Source organism: Perognathus longimembris, chromosome 14, assembly GCF_023159225.1.
Source record: "Perognathus longimembris pacificus isolate PPM17 chromosome 14, ASM2315922v1, whole genome shotgun sequence".
Taxonomy (NCBI): Eukaryota; Metazoa; Chordata; class Mammalia; order Rodentia; family Heteromyidae; genus Perognathus; species Perognathus longimembris.
The window spans coordinates 8,276,668-8,296,462 of record NC_063174.1 but is presented as its reverse complement, the minus strand read 5'-3'; the positions used below and the strand labels follow the sequence as shown (position 1 = coordinate 8,296,462).

At 37.8% G+C, this 19,795-nt stretch overlaps 1 protein-coding gene and 1 non-coding gene across 7 annotated transcripts in view; one reads left to right on the top strand and one right to left on the bottom strand.

Moving 5' to 3' along the window:
- Positions 1 to 19,795, bottom strand: part of Npas3 (neuronal PAS domain protein 3) — an 839,406-nt gene that overhangs the window by 519,990 nt on the left and 299,621 nt on the right. The gene's annotated exons all lie outside the window — the stretch shown is intronic.
- On the top strand, positions 3,260 to 3,363 carry LOC125363754. Its single transcript, XR_007213335.1, has one exon. It is a non-coding gene; the product is annotated as a U6 spliceosomal RNA (small nuclear RNA).

Genomic DNA, 19,795 nt, shown 5'->3' with positions numbered 1-19,795 from the left:
TACTCTCAGTGTTTAATCACAAAGAGGACCATTTATTCATATCAGATTGTAAGACTGAGGGGCACTAAAATTGTTCTAGCAGTTTTCGTATCTTTAACACAATTTCCACATAGCTTGGGTACTTAGCATTCCATTCTTTTACTTAATTTTTTTCAGATCCTTCTTGATACACTTTTTCTTAACCTGGCTTCCTGAATCTCTTTGAACTCTCATTTTACTCACAAAACACTGGTAGGGTGTTCTCAACATCCTCAGCCTTCCAAGGTCCAGGCTTATAAATGTTGTAGAGTCCGCAAACTCTCTTCACATCTCCAGATGACTTTACCTAGCATTTGTAAGTATCATCCACACTGAAAATTCTCATATGGATACCTACTCTAGCCCTGACCTCCTGCCAACTCACAGATTCACATCTCAGGTCTTGACATAAAATCTCCTTAATGTTAACTTGTGTAAAATTCAGTATTTCCTTATTTCAAAAGCAGGCATTCTGCCAGCATGTTTTTTTGCTTGGCTTTTTCCCCCTAAATATAAATTACCACAATTTATTCAATAGCTTAGGCAAAGCTTTGGAATCAGCATGAGTTCATCCTTCTTCTCAAATTCACATCCAACCCATCAACTTATTATTCTAGGCTTAACCTTCAAATTATGTCCCAAATCTGATTACTTCACCTTCTCCTCCACACCGCTGTGAAGGCCACCTTTCCTCTTCTCTGGATTTTACAATTAGTCTTTTGAACTGCTCTCTGCTTCCATGGCCCTTCCAAGTTTACTTCCTATACAACAACAAGAGGAATACATTTTAATCATCCACATCATGTTTATCCCTGCCCTTAACTCTCCAAAGTACTTCCTTCCCTTTTAGAGAAACAGAGCTTATGTCTGGTCATGGCTATGGCTCCAACTTCATCTCCTATACCTACTTCTTTCTTATTCTAGCCCAGCAACACCATCCCCCTGCCTTTCCTAGATACCACACCAGCTTCCATGGGAACTCTGCAGGCTGCTTCCTTGTGGTCTCCTCCAAAGACTTATATAACTCTCTCTCACTGTACTGAGGTTCCTACTTAAACACTGCTTCTCAGAGAAATGTTAAATACTTGAGCCATAAAATCCCTTATTGCTCCCCATCCCATTGTCCCTCCTTGTATTTTTATAGGTCTTGTCACCAACATCATATGTGTAGTTGTTGACTTTCTAGCAGAAAGTAAGCTCCAAGAAAGCACAGCTTTATTTTCTTTTGTCTGTTACAAGTAACTGACGGCACAACAGGCATTCAGTAAGTACTTGGTAATGATGACAAGGAAGTCACAGCAACTCAGATAAAGTGAATTGTGTATGAAAGACAGGTAGCCAGAGCTGAGACTCCAGAGGCTTCCTGCTTCCCATCATGCACATCGTCCATGGAACATGCTGCCAACCTGCAGCATGGCTTCCCTGTGCTCCAGTGCATGCGCTGGGGACCAGGAAACTGCAGAAAAGCAGTAAGGGTCTTTTTTAAAGATGCTTGGCATTTTTTTTGTTTCTGTATTTCCTTTCCAAATGAAACATACTTGAAACACTGCCTAAACTATTCCCTATTGTTCTCTGTCACCCGACACTGCTGGATTCTTCTTTGTAGCATTTACTATGGCATGACACATCCATGTGTATACGTTCGCCTCTACTAGAATCTCAGTCTTGGTGAAGGCAAGACAGTACGACGCTCATTTGGCACAGAACAGACACACTCTTGGCACATAGTAGGTATTCTCTAAACACTGGGTGCACCAATAAATAATTGAGCACATTCTGTCCATCATTCTCAGAGAAAGTGAGAAGTCTACCTTAAAAGAAACAAACTTTGACCATACTATATAATTTTTTTAAATGAATTGTTGAAATCAATTGGCCAGAACTTTGTTGAGAAGTTTTGCATCGGTGTTCATCCAAGAAATGGATCTATGGCTCTCTTTCCTTGCTGAGTCCATGTCTGGTTTTGGGATGAAGGTTATGCTGGCTTCATAGAATGAGTTTGGTAGTGAACTTTCGCTTTCAATGTCACTGAATAGTTTGAGGAGTATTGGTGTGAGTTCTGCTTTGAAGGCCTTGTAGAATTCCACTGTGAATCCATCTGGTTCTGGGCTTTTCTTAGCTGGGAGGTCTCTTATTGCCTTTTATATTTCATTACTTGACATAGGTCTATTTAGTTGGTTTAAATCTTCTTGGTTTAGCTTGGGTATATCAATATTTGCTAGAAATGTGTCCATTTCTTCAAGATTCTCAAATTTGTTAGCATCTAGGTTTGCAAAATATTCCCTTGTAATATTCTGAATCTTGGTTGTTTCTGTCATAATGTTTCCAGTCTCATGTCTGATTTTATTTAGGTGTGCTCTCTTATTGGTAATAATTAGTATATGTCTAAGACAGTCCTAGTAGATGAGCACAATAGCTCAATAGCTTTGTACATATGATCACATAAGAAGACGCCAAGAGAAATTACCTCCAAAATATGGAAGCAAGTGGTTTGTCATTGAGGTGATTATTTTCAACATACTACATGAAATTATTTCTTTTTTCCTCTGTTCATCTTCCCTATGATTTAGCCCCTATTGTCACTGCATTTGATTCTGGTACCCTGAGTATTTTATATATGTCTGTCTGAATTAGGAAAGGGAGAGGAAGGGAAACATTAAAATGGTGAGGCAAAAGGTAAAATGCAAAGCAATGCAACTGCAATACTTACAAAACAAGATGTTGTAAACTAACTGTACAACTGGGGGGGGTGGGAAGGTGGGAGAAAAATGAGGGAGGGGTATCAAGTTGGACAAGAAATGTATTCATTACCTAATGTATGTAATGGTAACCCTTCTGGACTTCACCTAGATCATAAAAAAGAAAATAAATAAATTTTTAAAAAGAAACAAAATTTTCTGAGAGCAAACAATATGCCAGGTATAGTACAATTTCTTACAAGGCATGAAAAAGGACTCATCAAAAATTCTGCTTGTAATAATTTATAAAGTGCTTTCTACATCAAAGTATGTTGTGTTCAGGATTCCTCTTTACAATAATCCTGTGAAATTATTATTACATTTATTTCACAGGTGATAAAATTAAAGAAGCTGAGAAAATAATGAAGTATCTTATCTAGTAGCTCAGACTTTGGATGTGGTGAACTTGGAATTCATCCTAAAATCAATGTGTGTGTTTTTTTAACTTCTAAATCAATCACTTGGCTAGTAAATCACATTGTCTCCTTAAAACTTGCATGGTAATGCTTGTTCTGGCAGCATATATACTAAAATTGGAAAAATATAGAGATTAGCATGGCCTTTGCACAAGGATGGCACGCAAATTCATGAAGCATTCTGTACTTTTAAGAAAGCCAATACACAAATCCCTCAAGTTACATACTAGATAACCTCCAGTACAGCAATATGCAAAGCATGGTTCTGTAAAGCCAATTTGATCACTTCTTTTTGTCCTTTGCCCACTAAAATAACAAAATCATCACACACACACACACATACACACACACACACACACACACACACACACACACACATCCTGAGCTGAGAATAAATATTACTGTTCATAGTGGGGAAACCAGAATACTGGAGTAATGATGGGTTTCATACTTCTTCTGGCCAGGAAAGAGGTCACTGATTCAGATTCAGAGTCAAATAACAATAGAAGGGAGACAATACATAAGCCTTGCAGATAGGCCTGGTAAAGGAAGAACACCTAATTACTTGTAGTTATGGTCACTTCTGTGTTCCCCTGGTCACAGCTACAGTATACCTCTTCATACCTCTTCATTCACTTCTTCAGAGCAAATGCATTTTACTTTCATTGCAGAAATGATGAACATAGTCACCAGTACCCAGTCAGTGTCTGAGTGCTACAGGTGGTACCAGCATAGCCTGGAAACAGAAAGCCGGCAACTACACAAACACACTAAGCAATCCACTAGGACCATAAATCATCAGATATACACAAGTCATGGTCTATATTGAAAGCATAGGTATCTGCCATCCCAGAGGACCATGTGGAGATAATCACAGCAGAAGAAGACGGTTCATAAGGAGGTTTATTAGTGGGGCCATAGTTCCTACGGGAGAGGGAGCTACATGGCGTCTGCACCCTATCCAAGTGGCAGCTTCTCTCCTTTCCGGGGGTAAAGGGGGAAGTAGTTAGGTAGTGAGTAGGAGTGGCTCATTAGGTATGGGTGGATCTGAGGGCTAGTGGGAGGAGCTGAGGACCTGAGGGTAGGGAAATGCTAACATATATGAAACTAATTACAGGAGATATGACAATAACTTCACTGGATGCTTTGACACTGGAAAAATGACAGAATATCTGTTCTTACATCTAAAGATGCACATAGAGTATTACGGCTTTGACTTCTTTAAAAATTAGATTCATAAAGTCATGTTTTGAAAGGATTTGGCTTGACTGAAACAGAGTCGGTTGATCAAATAGCCAAATTATACTAATGTATTATGACTACCTACTTAAATTTCACCATCAAAGCCAAACAGTAAAAACAAAGAAGGAAGAAAAACCACTGGGAATATCATCAGTCGCGTCAGAACTGCACATAGACAGGTCCTTTAAACATGAATTCTATCCTGGATGCATCTATTATGGATTTGACTTCACAAGGAAGCAAAATTACTTAATTCATTATCAACCTAGCCTGATTTAGATCTATGCATGTGAAAATCTCTGTTACTAATTTTAATTGCACTATTCCTTCTCTACAGGATACTGTTAAATTGGTTTGGTGAAATAGTAGTGAATCACATCAAAGTGGTGGGCTACATTTTATAATATATCTAAATAACTATCCCATTTTCTCAGCATGTTGCCATGCATTTTAAGTATTAATATTATGACTCTGGTTTAGAAGAATGTAGCCTTTTCCTTTAAAATAAATTTTCTTGCTCTTTTAGCACTGTTAAAATTGGGCTGGATTTTAAGTGGCTAACGAGTAATAAAAGAGTAATATCTGCTACAGAGAACCACAAAAACCACGCCGGCAGGCACATAAAATATGTTCATGCAAGTCACTTGCAAATACATCATTCTGATACAGTAATGGTTTTTCCAAACTAAGTGGGCTCTCTTTTGTAGCTGTACTTTATTATCAGGATTCTTATTTTCATTCTTACTCTTGGATCTGTAGAGAGAAGCTTTTTTTTTCTTCTCTTATGAACATTTGTAGATTCAGGAAAGAAGAAAGGGTCAAGAGAAAAGTAGCAAACTCCTGATTCAGATCTGAGAACGGGCACTGGCAGTAGCACTGTGGTGCATCTATGACTTCAATTTGGGGCACTGTTTCCGTTTCTCCAACTAATGAATGAAAAGGAGCCATGAACTGCTCTTACATAAAAATGCAGCTCTTTAAGAGAGAAAAAAAAAAGCTTCAGATTGCTGGCATGTACTTCTGAATGGGAAGGCTTTATGATGGATGGAGGAAACGAGGAAGACTGAATTCTAGACTCTCCACCTCATTTTGAAACTCAGCCCCTAGCTAATGAAGAGCATTTTCTAAATTTATGGAGGTTTTGGTTATTACATTTGTACATGCTGGATAAATATGAGTTTTCTAAACTTCGCTCTTAGAATCACATAGATAATAATTTAAAACAAAACTAAAAGAAAGGGGGCTAGTTATAAAGTTAGAGTGATAGTGCACTTGAGAAGGGATGGATTTAAACTTAGGCTGAGTTCAAACAAAGGGATGGATGCAAATTATAAGCATAATTAGCACTTTGCTAGATGTGGGAGGATGGAAAAGAGATTAGGATATGCAAAGGGAAGATTAGGAGGGCACTATATGTAGGAATGGAACTATAAATTGCATATTCTGGACGTGATTACCTTGAAATGTTCAGAGAGATGAAGAAGAATGTGGAAACTAAGGTCTGCAATATAGATGAGAAATCAGGACCATTGTGGTTTGAAGTCACTGTTTGATAGGGAATTGTTTTGGGGCAGCCATTCATTGAGCAAGCCTTCACTGAGTAGTCCCTGTATGCCAAGCATTTAATCCAATGCTGGAGATACAATGGAACATGTGCACCTGCCTTTATGAGTTTCAAAACGCAGGGGACCAGTATCTGTTTATCCAGAGTACGCTGAGGACTATTTTCCACAAATTTAATCTGCATGTTAGAATTACCCAAAGTCCTTCAACACACACACACACACACACACACACACACACACACACACACACACACACACTGACACATTAAAATGTCTGACTTTTGATTTTTAGGTGACAAAATAGAATCTCTGAATTATGAAGTAACTCTCTCTAAGTCATGCTCCCAAAGAGAAGCACAGTCAGGTGATCTAGGCTTGCTTCTTTTTTCTCAGATGCAAAAGATGTGAATTCCTACCCTATGATACAGAGGAGAAGTCAGAGCAAAGTCTCTATTTAAGGCAGGAAGCCAAGGACAAGTTCAGAACCAATGTCAGAAAGAAAGAGCAGCCAACTGAAAAACAAAAGACAACATAAAAGCTGCAGTAGAAATGAGTGAAGAAGCCCGAGGAAGATGCAGAGTGGGAGGAGACAATCCAAAAAGTCACATGCTCCCAGGGAAGTTAGACCTCCTATGTGCAGAACACGTACAGGAGGGCTGTTAAAAGGTCAAGGGCATTAACATGGTGACGGTCAAAGCCCACAGGGCCAATGCACAATCAGCACATGGCAACAGTGATTTGGAAGATACCTAGTAATGAAATGGTAAATAGAGAGAGAAGTAAAGAAGTAAAGAAGTAGAGAAGTAAAGAAATGTTGGGCTAAAGTACCATGAGGAAATAGTCAAAATAATAACTGGAATCAGCTTACTTTAAAATGTTGAGAGATTTCAGGGTTTTTTTTTCGTTACTGGTGCTAGTCTGAGGGCTTGAACTCAGGACCTGGTGCTGCTGGCCCTGAGCTTTTGTGCTCAAGGATAGCACTCTACCTCTTTGAGCCATGGCTCTATTTCTGGCTATTTGGTTTAGGTGGTTAATTGAATATAAGAGTCTCAGAGACTTTCTGCGTGGGCTGGCTTTGAACTGTGCTATTCAGAGCTTAGCCTCTTTTAAAAAAAATATTTATCTTTAATGACTTTTTTGTTGTTTCTGTGGTACTGAGGAATTGAACCCAGAACCCCATACATGCTAGGCAAGCAGCATTCTAACACTAAGCCACAATCCTAGCCACAGAGCTCAGTTTCTTTATTAACAAGGATTACAGGTGTGAATCACCAGAGTTTGGCCAAAGTTTCAGACTTTTTTTTTTTTTTTTTTTTTTTTGCCAGTCCTGGGGCTTGGGACTCAGGGCCTGAGCACTGTCCCTGGCTTCTTTTTGCTCAAGGCCAGTATTACTCTACCTCTTGAGCCACAGCACCACTTACAGCTGTTTCGGTTTATGTGGCACTGAGGAATCAAACCCAGGGCTTCATGCACACTAGGCAAGCACTCTACCAGTAAGCCACCAAGATTTCAGGGTGTTTTTTTTTTTTTTAATTCCATTATCACTGTCCTTTGAGAGAGCTTTTTCTGACTACAGTAAGCATTCTGGATGAAAATCATTCAATTCTTTCATTGTTTTATCTGCCAGAATTCTAGTAATATTTTGAGGATGCAAAGTAAACACATTAAAAATCAAATGCAATGTGCATTTCTTGTCTGGCCCTCCTACCAGGTATTTCAGATGATGACTCTTGCTTCAGACCCCAAAGCTCCATCCAAATGAAGCAGTTGAGACTAAGGTCACGAGTGTCCCACTGCTATTATTGTAGGTATTATGATCAGCAAGGGGCTGCTCTCAGCGGAGGAATGTACAGCTCCATGTTAAAAAAAAAATGTGGTGTATCATTTAAACCATGATTTCCCTAAGATGTTGAACAAACCAGGATTGAGAAATATGATTTCTGGCAGGAGAAAACAAATTACAGGAGCTAGACAAGGAGGCTGGCCCCAAGCCTAGAATTCAATGAGCACTTGAAAGCGTCACCTTGATCTTCATCAGCGTATTCATTGTTGCTGAAAATTTAGTCACTTAATTTGTCCATGTTTGGGGGGGGGGGGAAGGAAAAAAACAAAACAACATCTCAGTAATAACAATTAGCTTGATTTTTGTTTTTCCCTACTTTTCCCTTTGAGAGAGTCATTAAGGATCATTCAAGGGCTAACTCTATACCTCAAATTAAAAAGGAATCACTTGTTTAATTTTAGAAATGCCTTGTCAAAAATATTCTCCAACCCCCCCCCCATGGATATATGAGTTACAGTACATGCCAGAAGAGTGGAAGGTGAGATAGGAAAGTGCTAATTTAATTATGCTAATACAGGTTCCAGTAAATGTGGAACCAGATGGTAGAACAAGCAAACAAGGGAAAAATTTTTGAAATGAGATATTTAAAAATAAATATTTAAGTTCCAAAGCTGTGTGCTACCAGCACTGATGGAATGATTTTCCTTCCCCAGGCATGTTACCTACAAGGCTGGTGGGAGGCTACCTGGGGCAGTTTTCCCATGATCATCCATACCACACCTCACACCTCACACATTCACCTCTTAGATTCATTGACCTGTGATTTAGACCCACTACTGGCCATATTTGTAGCTAGGAATGCTCATCACATGAATGCCTGGTGTGTTGCAAACCGTGCTTGTGATGTATGCTTAACAGGCTAATGTCATAACGTTAATTTAAAAAACAGAAAAAGCTGGGTGCCAGTGTTCACACCTGTAATCCTAGCCGCTTAGAAGTCTGGGGCCTGCAGAAAAGACTCTATGAGCCTCTTATCTCCAATTAACCACTAAAAAACCTGAAGTGGCTCTGTGGCTCAAGTGGTAGAGTACTAGCCTTGACCACAAGGAGGGATACCACCCAGGGCCCAGGTTCAAGCCCCACAACTGACTAAATAAATAACAGAAAAGAAGAAAACATTTTAAAATAATGATCCACCCATCATAGCAATGATTCATGTTACTGATTTCTATTTAGGTGAATCATCCTAAAAAAAATCCACATAACAAAGCTCTTTATGCTTTTGAAGTAATACATTTTTGTCACCTTTCCTACTTTTCCACAATTTCCTCCTTTTCTTTGTCTCTCTTTTTTCATGCCTCTATCCTTCTCTCCCTCCCTCTCTTCTTTTCCATCGCCTTCCTGATGCCTCTCCCTTCTCTTCCTCCTTCCTTTTCATTAATACTATGCTGTTAATGTCTAAGATTACATCACATCACCACCGGGGAAAACTGAACTTTTCCTATTGTGCTTCATTAGAGAATTTTGTCCATGGCTTTTGTGGCAGACAGTGTTGTAATAGCCCCTCACCGCCACTTCCTGTCATGAGCTCAGACATTCAGCAACTCTCCCGTGTCTGTGAGTATGGCTCCTATTTGTTCACTGGTATACCCTTCTCCCAAGAATGATCCTCAATGACTGGGGCCCCGGTTTCTAAAAATGTTTAGGAGATTACACTAGGAAGGAACAGTTGGAAGGGACAAGTAAATGTCTGATTTATCGGGAGTATGAAAGACTGGCCATCTTCCTCAGCTCTGGAAAGACGTCTTGCTGCAGATCCTTCAACAAGATCAGATGGTATCTGTCCTGTACCAGCGTCCATCAATCCTTTACTGTATCCCTTGTTTAAGAATCCCACCCAGGATCTGTTCCTAGGGTGCCAGACCTTGAGAAAGCAACTTGCTATTTTGTAATTTCAGAGTTCTGTAAATTGGTATCTGATTGCATGTTTCAGTGTTAACCTCCACACCATGGAGGGAACTGTGCATTTTACAGGCATTAACGTCTTAAGACAACATCATGAAAACGCGAATGAAATTTGTGGCACTAGAAGCAATCCTTTCGTACACTGGAGGCAGTTCTGAAGTCATATTCATGCACAAATACCTTTTTGCCGCTATTCATTCCAGCTACCCTGAATAGTGTCCCAGTGTTTTCACAATTACCCTAATACATTTCCAAATCAGAACTTTAAAACTGCCAAGTGACATGGGTCAATAATCTTAATGCCCCAAAGTCAAGTAATCTACTTTTGAATTTTCATTTCAAAATGACTGCTTTTTGTAGTTATTCAAAGGAGAAGGCACTTACCAACGTGGTTCATGTTGGTTCAAAGCCTTACCTAAACTGTTCAAATCTCAGCCATGTCACTTACTTGATTTGAATCTTAAGACTGAATAGATGGTAGATGGACAGGTAAATGTCATCTCCATGACTCTCTTTCTTCATCTTTAAAATTAGGAAAGCAACAGGATAGAACTGCAGAAGGTTTTTGTGTGGAGTGAACTTGGGCCGAGACAAAGAGATTTCATTAAAGTCTGACATAACATAAACATGTAATAGATTTCATCTATTTGTAATCTTGAAATTTCTCTACGTTCTTTATGAAACAACATTTTACATAAACTCAGTCTGTTTCTTAGCATTATGCATATCAAAGTCCAACTAGGTATTTCCAAGACTAGTTTGGAAATTAGAGTGAATGGATTAGAGCTCGGGTTTACTGGTGATACTTCAAGAAGGCATTATCCTATCATCGCATTGTACCCTTAGGGCATTAGTAATGAGACCTGGCAGAATTCCCTTTTCTATCTCTGATCCCTAGCTGTCTCTGTCTGTCTGTCTGTCTCTCTCTGTCTTTCTCTCTGTCTGTGTCTCTCTCTCTCACAGACTCTCTCTCTCTTTCTCTCTCTCTCTCTCTCTCTCTCTCACACACACACACACACACACACAATGGCGGGTTGAGTCAGAGAAAATATTTCAATAAGAAATATCACCATCCTCCCTTAGTTTAAATATGTACAAATGAACTTTATAATACTTATGACCTAGACTGCCATGAAAGGAAACCAGAAAGTTTTCTTCAAGTTCCTATGAAGGATATTTTGGGATCTTCCCCATAGTGACAAATATGTAATGGGCATTTCATCACTAAATGGCAAATTAATGAGTGAGTAAAGTAAAGTTCACATACACCAGTAGAAGAGAGGTTATATTTGAAAATACATAAGCAGGAGAAGTAGGACAAAAATATAGCAATGAAGACACACATTAAGAGCAGCCATGAGAACAAAGATTCTCACAACTCAAAGGCTTCATGATTTTGTGTAAGAATTAACTCTTACAATATTATTAGTGGGTTTTATTTTTTATTTTTTTGGTCATGTGGATTGAATTCTGGCCTGTGCGCTGTCCTTAAGCTCTTCAGCTCAAGTCTAGTGCTCTACCACTTTGAGCCAAAGCACCACTTCCCATTTTCCGGTGGTTAATTGGAGATATGAGTCCCACGGACGTTCTTGCCCAGGCAGGGTTTGAACGGTTATCTTCGGATCTCAGCCTCCTTAGTAGCTAGGATTACAGGCATGAGCCACCAGTGCCCAGCCTATTGTTAGTTTTATTTACAAAATGTTATACATTGAAATAATATCTCCTAAATTCACAGAATCTGAGCTGACAAAGAGACCCTACGGGTCTCTTAAGTGAGAAAAATAGACCCTGCAGGTCGATTAAAAAAATAACGTAACCAGTGAGGAGAGTAGGTTCAACACTTGGGAATCACAAAGGCCATGGGAAGGCAATTCTGGGACCTGGATTTATCCAGCAGACAAGACATGGCTTTGAATTAGAAATATCCCTAGCAGGAAAAGCCATCTGGTCTCTTGTTCACAGAAGACACACACACCTGGGCAAGTTTCCTATCCCAAAGCATTCTGTTCAAGTGGTAGAGTACCTGCCTAAAAAGACTGAGGTACTGCATTCGAGCCCCAGTATCACAATAAATAAATAATGCGATATTATTAACAATTAAGAAATTATATGTACAGATTCCAGCCTCAAGAAATGTAGTTGAAGATGGCTATAATCCAGCCAGTCATATCTGCACAAAAGAAAATATTTTAATTGTCATCATTTGCAATTCTTTTGAAAACTGTCATGTAGTCATATAAACTCTAGAAGAATAAGCCAATACATTCTATTTTACCTTCCTAAAGAATATTAGCTGATACTATAAAGGCATATAAGGTGGGGAAAAAGCTTAATTTCATGGTTGAGATTTCATAAGCATTTGAGTGGCTACAAAACCTTTCAATTCATGCAAACACAGCTCCTCCTTATTCCTAATTCTCTTCTGTACATTTTGATGAGGTGTCAGAAAGGACAACAAATATCTACAGCTCTTGAATAAGTCAAGACCTTTAAGTGCTCATGATGCTACCTCAGCAGCATTAAATTTTTAAAAAAAATCTGCTATCTGGATATATCCACATCATATATTCTCATTTGTACATTTATGTAGGAAAATTGACTCTATAAAATATATAGCAAGTACTATGAACTAGAAGTAATATCTTCTAGTATTCTTAATACCCTATGAATAACCTGACCTTGATATGCCCAGCTTCCCCAAAGTCTTAAAATTATACAATGTGAATTGTGGCATTTAATTTATTTTATTCTATATGCTTTAAAATGCAACCATTGATTTTTAAAAGCCTTTGGGCAATATACAATAGCAGATTTCATAAACTATAGGGTAAAAATGACAAAGCCATAATAACAAATGTCAAGCTGGCAATTACCCATCCCAAACAATTCCTTGCCTTGCTAAGTCAGATATTCCAAATATGTCTCTTTTGGATAGAAAATGAGAGAGAAAATTTAAATATATCAACTCTCTGAACAGTCTTCTACATTTAGACCTTTGATATTTATCTCTAAAGATGATCAATAAGAGGTGTTGACAATACCTGGGATATAAATGCAAATATCTGTGGTTAGCTGAAGTACCAGGAGTTTTATTTATTTATTTTTTTACAAGCATGATTCCTCTAAGGGTACCCTGTAGACATTTGAGATCTCCTCTGAAAATCTCTCAAAAATACAGGTGATGGGAAAAGAAAGTATCTCCTGAATGGGAAACTTCTAGCCCATAGGCCATTTAAGGTCTCCCAAATCATTTGGTATATGATGAGAGAGACATACATATATGCTTCTCATCTGCTTGTACTGATAATCTGGAATGGCCTATGAATGATGTTGTAATATCCAAATGCTTCTTGGCAGAAAGAAGGCTCCTCACCACTACACCTACTGGTCATTCATTATGAGAAACCTTCATCAGATCTCCTAGGACCCTCAGCTTTATTATCTCATCTTTAAAATGAGATTATTGATCCATATGAACATAAGATGGATAAGGCATCAGATTCCCAGGCAGTCAGCCTATAGTTTTGTGGGTTGTTTTTCAATGATTACTTTTAGTTTAACGCTGTAATTTTCTGAACCTTTGGAAAGGTGGCCAGGCCTAAAAGAGAATCATAATCTTGAGTTGGTACTAAGAACTCCATGGGTATATTTGGGTGTAGGACTTAGAATGTAGAATCTGATCATTCCCTTTGCCTGAATTGTTTTATTTCAGATTCTTTTGTAAAAGGACAATTTGGGCCTAGGAGGTCATTTTTCTCTCAGTTATTAAAAGTTATTGAAATGGCCTTCGAATTGACAAAAGTTTTTATCCTGGCATCCCCATCAGAAAGGGACTAAAAGAAGTGTACATTTAGCTCATCTTCTACATTGTTTTAGGCAGGTAGGGTTTTTAAATTACCAAGTTAAGTAAACTTTAAGCAGAGCAAAAACAAAATAAAATCTTTTCAAGAGAGATATCTCCAAACGGGTACATTAGCACAGGCTAACCATCAGAGTGCTCAGAAGGTAGAGGCCAGAGTATCACCAGTTCTTGAGCTCCATAAAAAGTTCTGTGCCAGCCTGGGGACTAATAGTGAGATCTTACCTTAGAGCAAGACAGACAACAGCAGAGACAGACATAGATAGAGGTGTGTGTGTGTGTGTGTGTGTGTGTGTGTGTGTGTGTGTGTGTGTGTGTGTGTAATATATACATAGAGAGAAAGAGCTTTGCAACATTCTCAATGTTAATTCTCTAACACAAAATTTACTTTAAAGTACAGGCTAAAAGAAGAGATTGATTACTTATTTTGCTTACATACTATTCTATAAATGTGATCTTAAATATTTTAAATATAGATTTATGGTAGTTATTTACAGATATATATTAAATCTCTAAAATATTATTATTTTATGATTCTAATAAAGACAATCACTGAGTGTTAAACAGAAAATAATTGCAGAAAATGAATCTAGGTTTCTATATTTAAAACACAGAATAAAATATTTCAAATAAAAAAGAAATGAAGACAGTACTGGATAGAGTTGTTAAACTGGGCTGCAGTGCCACACAGCTCAGGTTTGCATCCCGGCTCCACAATTTAGCATAGGTAGGTTATAGCACTTTCCTTGAGTTAGAAAATTAGCCCTTCTTAGTAGGAATGTGGTGAGCCTGAGTAAGTGAACACATGTAAAAAGTTTAAAACAGAAGCCAGCTCATTAAATGTTAGCTTTTACTTGATTTGCTACTATAACATGAAAAATATGTTAATGCCTTGCTCTTACCAAATATCACAGAAAAGGTTAAATTCATTACTGTATAATAGAGATTGTGACATCCATAGGTAGAAAAATACGTTGTAAAATATGAAGAAAATATTAATTCCTAAGACAATTCTACAGAGAGGCTAATACTGTTTCTAAGCTAAAAAATAATGTCAAGTCTTATGTTTAAAGCCTACTTTAAACTTTTGTTTTAAATGTCTGCTTTCTCTGAAATAATGCTAGATGACAGACTTCAGTAACTACATCATAGGGTTACAGTTCAGAAAATGGAAGCATTGAGGCAATCCTGGCATCGGATTATAGTAGTATTTGTTGTCTCTTCTCCCATTGGAACCTAGACATGGACAAGGTATGGTCAAAATTTGCCCACCAGAGCCACAGTTTGAAGTAACAACAGACAGGACCATTGTTTTTAGGAAGCCACTGGAGAGCCAAAGAATACTCCAAAGGAATAATGATGATGGTGCTCACTAGAACTTATATCTCACTCACTCTGTATCTGCCATTATACAAGCACTGGCCATATCCATGCATATCCATGTCCAATTACTGAAAGAAAGTCACAGAGACAAATTCTGGAGACAGGGAAGATAATAGAAGTTGGTACTGGGCTGTACAGTGGAGTTAAGAGACCTCATATCCTGGGTCTCAGAGAGACTCCCCAAGAAAGGAGACCAGAGACCTTGATGAAATGGAAATGGGCAGGCTGTCATGGAAGCTGAAGGCTACAGTAAGGAAAAAAAAAAAAGAGGAACATCTGTTGGGCACTATGCTCAATGCCTATGGTATAAAAGGTGCTTGCTAGAAGGAGAAAAGGCAAGCAGTTCCACAAACCAAGACAAATTTCACCCATTCCTCAAATATTTATGCTACCTTTTAAGACAGAAACTCTAATTAAATCACTATCTTCTAGCAAAATCCAGTTAAATCATATTTATGTACATATAAAGATTTAATTATTTTCATAGTATCATACAACATAATATTAATGGATGTATTTGTATTTATTTTCTTGAGAAACATGTACCTCATTTATTCATTTGGATTAGAACATTCTAATTCTCAGTTGCCTTTTCAAATAAGTTTTTAATAAACTACTCTCCATTTTTTATTGTGTAATATTTTAATTATTAATTCAAAAAACATGCTTACTGATCAATCTAATTTTTTTTAAAAACTGTAACAAAATAGTAAGCGTGGCTGTGAAAATAACTAATGTTTCGCTGTTACTATGCATGTTCAAGGTAACATTTTTACCATTTCATTATGATTTGATTGAAGCCACTTAAGTTGTATGTCCTACCTAATTTCAAAAACTCATGGTGAAAATATGACCTTGGAGGCCCTGGGATCCTGCTGGATCAATCAACTTTATCATGCTCTGCCTGCAGTCCATCTAGTTGTATACTGATCTTGAAGGCAATCTGAAACAATGGGACAAAACTGGAATGATACCCACTATACTTCTGGTTTTTGACTTAGGATGCACAATTTGTCTTTAGATCTTAACTATGAGACAATCAACACAAAATTAGGCAAAAAGTTTCTGCTGGGATTTGAATTTCTAATTAGGATATCTAGGATGATGAAGGCAAGGCAGGAATACCAACACTACGAGAGTTGCATGCATGCTGCTGCTTTCTAAAAGAAAGGCTGTCTCTTTTCAACTTGTTAAAAATTGCTCCCTCTACTTATATCTTTGGAATACATCAGGCTTAAAACAAAGGAGAAGACAGAGTCATTTTTAAAGTCAACCCTTTTTCTTTCTGTCAAGCTTCTAGCAGGTAGTTTATTTTAAACACTAGATGAGCTGTACCTTCTGCTTCATTACCTTCCACAAAATAGTGCCCATCTCCCAAACTTCTGCTCACGCTCTTAAGGCAAGCACTGACTCTTCATGATTGTTGCTAAGCCCAAGAGCCAAGAATTCCTATAATAAGATAGCTACCTCTATTTCCTCACACTGCTTTAGGATAAAATGATGTCTGAATATCAGACTCCATTATGTTAGAATAGAAATAAAACTACCTAACTTCTTACATGGAAAAAGTATATTGTAGGAAAATTACTTTGACACATAAAACTGTTATGTCAAACTTCATATTATGATGATCTGAAATGTTAACTTGCCAGCTATTTATATGCTTAAATGCAATATTAAGTCTGGGAATAGCGTGAATATAAAACAAACATTTTTTTTACTAGTACAATTTCTTATTGGAAGACGTACTGTCTAGAATCGGTTAAGTGCCTAGCAGAGTCTAATATAACCTTTGTCTTCAATCCTAACACCAATTTGACAATGAGAATAGCTTCTAGAAAGTGCCCAAAAAGCCATCTCAGAAGAGGAAAGAATTTTCCCAAAATACAAACTTAAAGAGTTGGGACTGCTTCAAAAAATTTTGCATTACATTTGTCAGGCATTGAGTGTAATCTCATCGCTTAGAAGATAGGATTTCAAGTTTGAAGCCAGCCTGGGCTATAAAGTAAAACCCTGCATTAGAATACACAACACAGCTGATGCAACTCAATGGAAGAGTCCCTGCCAAGCATGCTCAAGGCTCTGGGTCTAAACCCCATCAATACACACACACACACACACACACACACACACACACACACACACACACAGTCACATTTGAGTCAATTAAACAAAAATAGTATTTCACTAAACAAGTATGACCAGCCCATGAAGAGGAATGAAGAATACTATCCATAAGAAGAGGTTAGAAAAGTCTTCACAGGGGCTGGGAATGTAGCTTATTGGTAGAGTGCTCAGTACCACATAAACAGAAAAAGCCAGAATTGGTGCTGTGACTCAAGAGGTAGAGTGCTAGCCTTGAGCTATGAAGTTCAGGGACAGTGCCCAGGACCTGAGTTCAAGCCCCAGGACTGGCAAAAAAGAAAAGGAAAAAAAAGAAAAAAAAGTCTTCACAGAGGCAGCAGCATTGGAAATGGCTTTTACAAAGACCTGCTAGAGCTGAGTTATCTAAGGGAAAACCGGACGGGCAGAGGAGCACCGCTAAGGCAATGGAGAGGCTTTGTAGTGAAGGTCACTTTGTGTTTTCTTAGGGTCAAAAGTGGCTATCACTTTCTACCCTTGATGATAAAAAGGCAAAAGAAATCTCTAAATGCTATTAAAACTCTGAAAAGCCATGTGAATATAGGCTCATCATTGTAATTATGAACTGATATCATTCAATGTAGACATTAGAGAGTTTTTTTAATGACCCAAAAGGAGAAATATATTATGTTTATTAATTGAAAATAAGTGTTTAGTGAGTATGAAACAGGGATGCTATGGAGTAAGTACCAGTATGGGGAGAGGGTAGAAACAAAGGGGGTGAATACAAAGTATTTTATACACATGTATAAGGCAGAATAATGAAAGCCATTAAATCCGTTTGAATGGAGGAAAGAGAGCATAAGAAAGAACAGTAAAGTAAATTTGATCAAAGTGCATTATAGGCATCACAATGGATCTGCACCCCAAAAGAAAAAGAAGGCGAACAAATCAGTGTGTATGAAGAAAGAATCAGATAGAGACGTTGTGGAAATTAGATGAGGGATATTTGGGATGTCCAGACAAGAAGCAAGGAACATCTGGTCAAAGCTGTTAGCTACAGTAAGAAATAGAAGAATAAACCTAAAATATAGTGTAAGTAAAATATTCACTGAAAGCTTAAATATTACAGAGAATGGTCTGTGAATGATGATTCTCAAATTTCAAGCCTAGGTCCTTGAACACAGTAGCAGAAACTGAAGAGGCAATTTAACTTAGAGAAAAGATAAGCTTAATTTGAATCCTGCTACTCAATATACAAGTGTGAGGGTAGATTAATCATAACTTCAGTGCAAGACTTGTACTTACATGTACATTGGGTAATAACAGGGGTCATCTTGAACTTTGATTGATCTTAAAAATAAAATAGTTGACTGGGTAGAAACATGTTCAAGATTTAAGGTATCAGCCATGTACCAGGGGCTCACACCTATAATCCTAGCTACTCAGGAAGCTAATATCTGAAGAATAAGGTTCAAAACCAGCCCAGGCAGGAAAGTCCCTGAGACTCTTATTTCAAACTGACCACCAAAAAGCCAGAAGTGGAGCTATGGCTCAAGTGATAAAGTGCCAGCTTTGAGTAAAAAGCTAAGGGTATACACCTAGTACCCAAGTTCAAGCCCTGGTACTGGTAGCAACAAATTAAAAAAAAAATTAAGATATTTATATCCAATCGCAATCAGATGCTTGAAACACTTAAGTTCAGGCTCCAAGGGTAGGCACAGAATGATCTGAAGAATCTCCTCACCAAATAAATAAACAAACAAATAAATAAATAAAAAGAAGTAGGACAAAACTCAGGTTGGGATAAAGAGATGAGAAATCAGATACTGGCCTTTGAAAATAATTCTATACTTAAAAGATGGCCATTCTAGGAGGTTCCAGGACCAACAAAATGACTGTTGCATGCAATGGGCTTCGGGTTTGCAGTAGACCAAGGGACCCACTCAGTGTAGTCGCTCCGTGTCTTTGTGTGCACACTTCCTTGACCATTCGACCATTCTTCCCAATTTGCTTCCATAGTTCACTGAATGAGTCAGCCATACCCATTGCTGCCTTCATGGTTAAGGCACCAGTGCCTCTTGTTAATACTGATATACACAGCTATGTTAGACTGGCTTTATCTGGCATTAAGATGCCATTTGCAACAATCACCATTGGTTGGTCGCACTCACAGAGAAACTGATGATTTGACTTTGCTTTCTAGTTTTTCCCATTAAAAATAAGATGAATAAAAATATATCTTTAAAATATGAATTATATTTACACTATTTCTCCTCTCAAAAATGTATCATGAGTGTTGCCTATCATTCATACTCCTTAACATGAATTATCCTTGCTACTATGAATATCACATATAATTATAATTCTTACTAATGTTCTGCCTATCTAATATGATTAAGAAATAACTAAGAGGAATAAAGAGAAGCACTTAAGGATAGTGTTATAAAAGTAAGATTGCATGAGTAAGGACCATATTTCTAGTTCATGGATGATATATGATTTGGTGGCAAGTTTAATTTGGCAACTATTCTATGAACTAAAAAATTAGAACTGTTCTAATGTGGCTTGTTTTTTGTGCTGTTACTGGAGCTTGAACTCAGGGAATGGGCACTGTCTTTTAGCTTTTTCATTCAAGGTTCATGCTCTACCACTTGAGCCTCTACTCCATTTCTGGCTTTTTGGTGATTAATTGGAAATAAGCATTTCATGAACTTTTCCGTCCAGGTTGCTTGGAACCATGA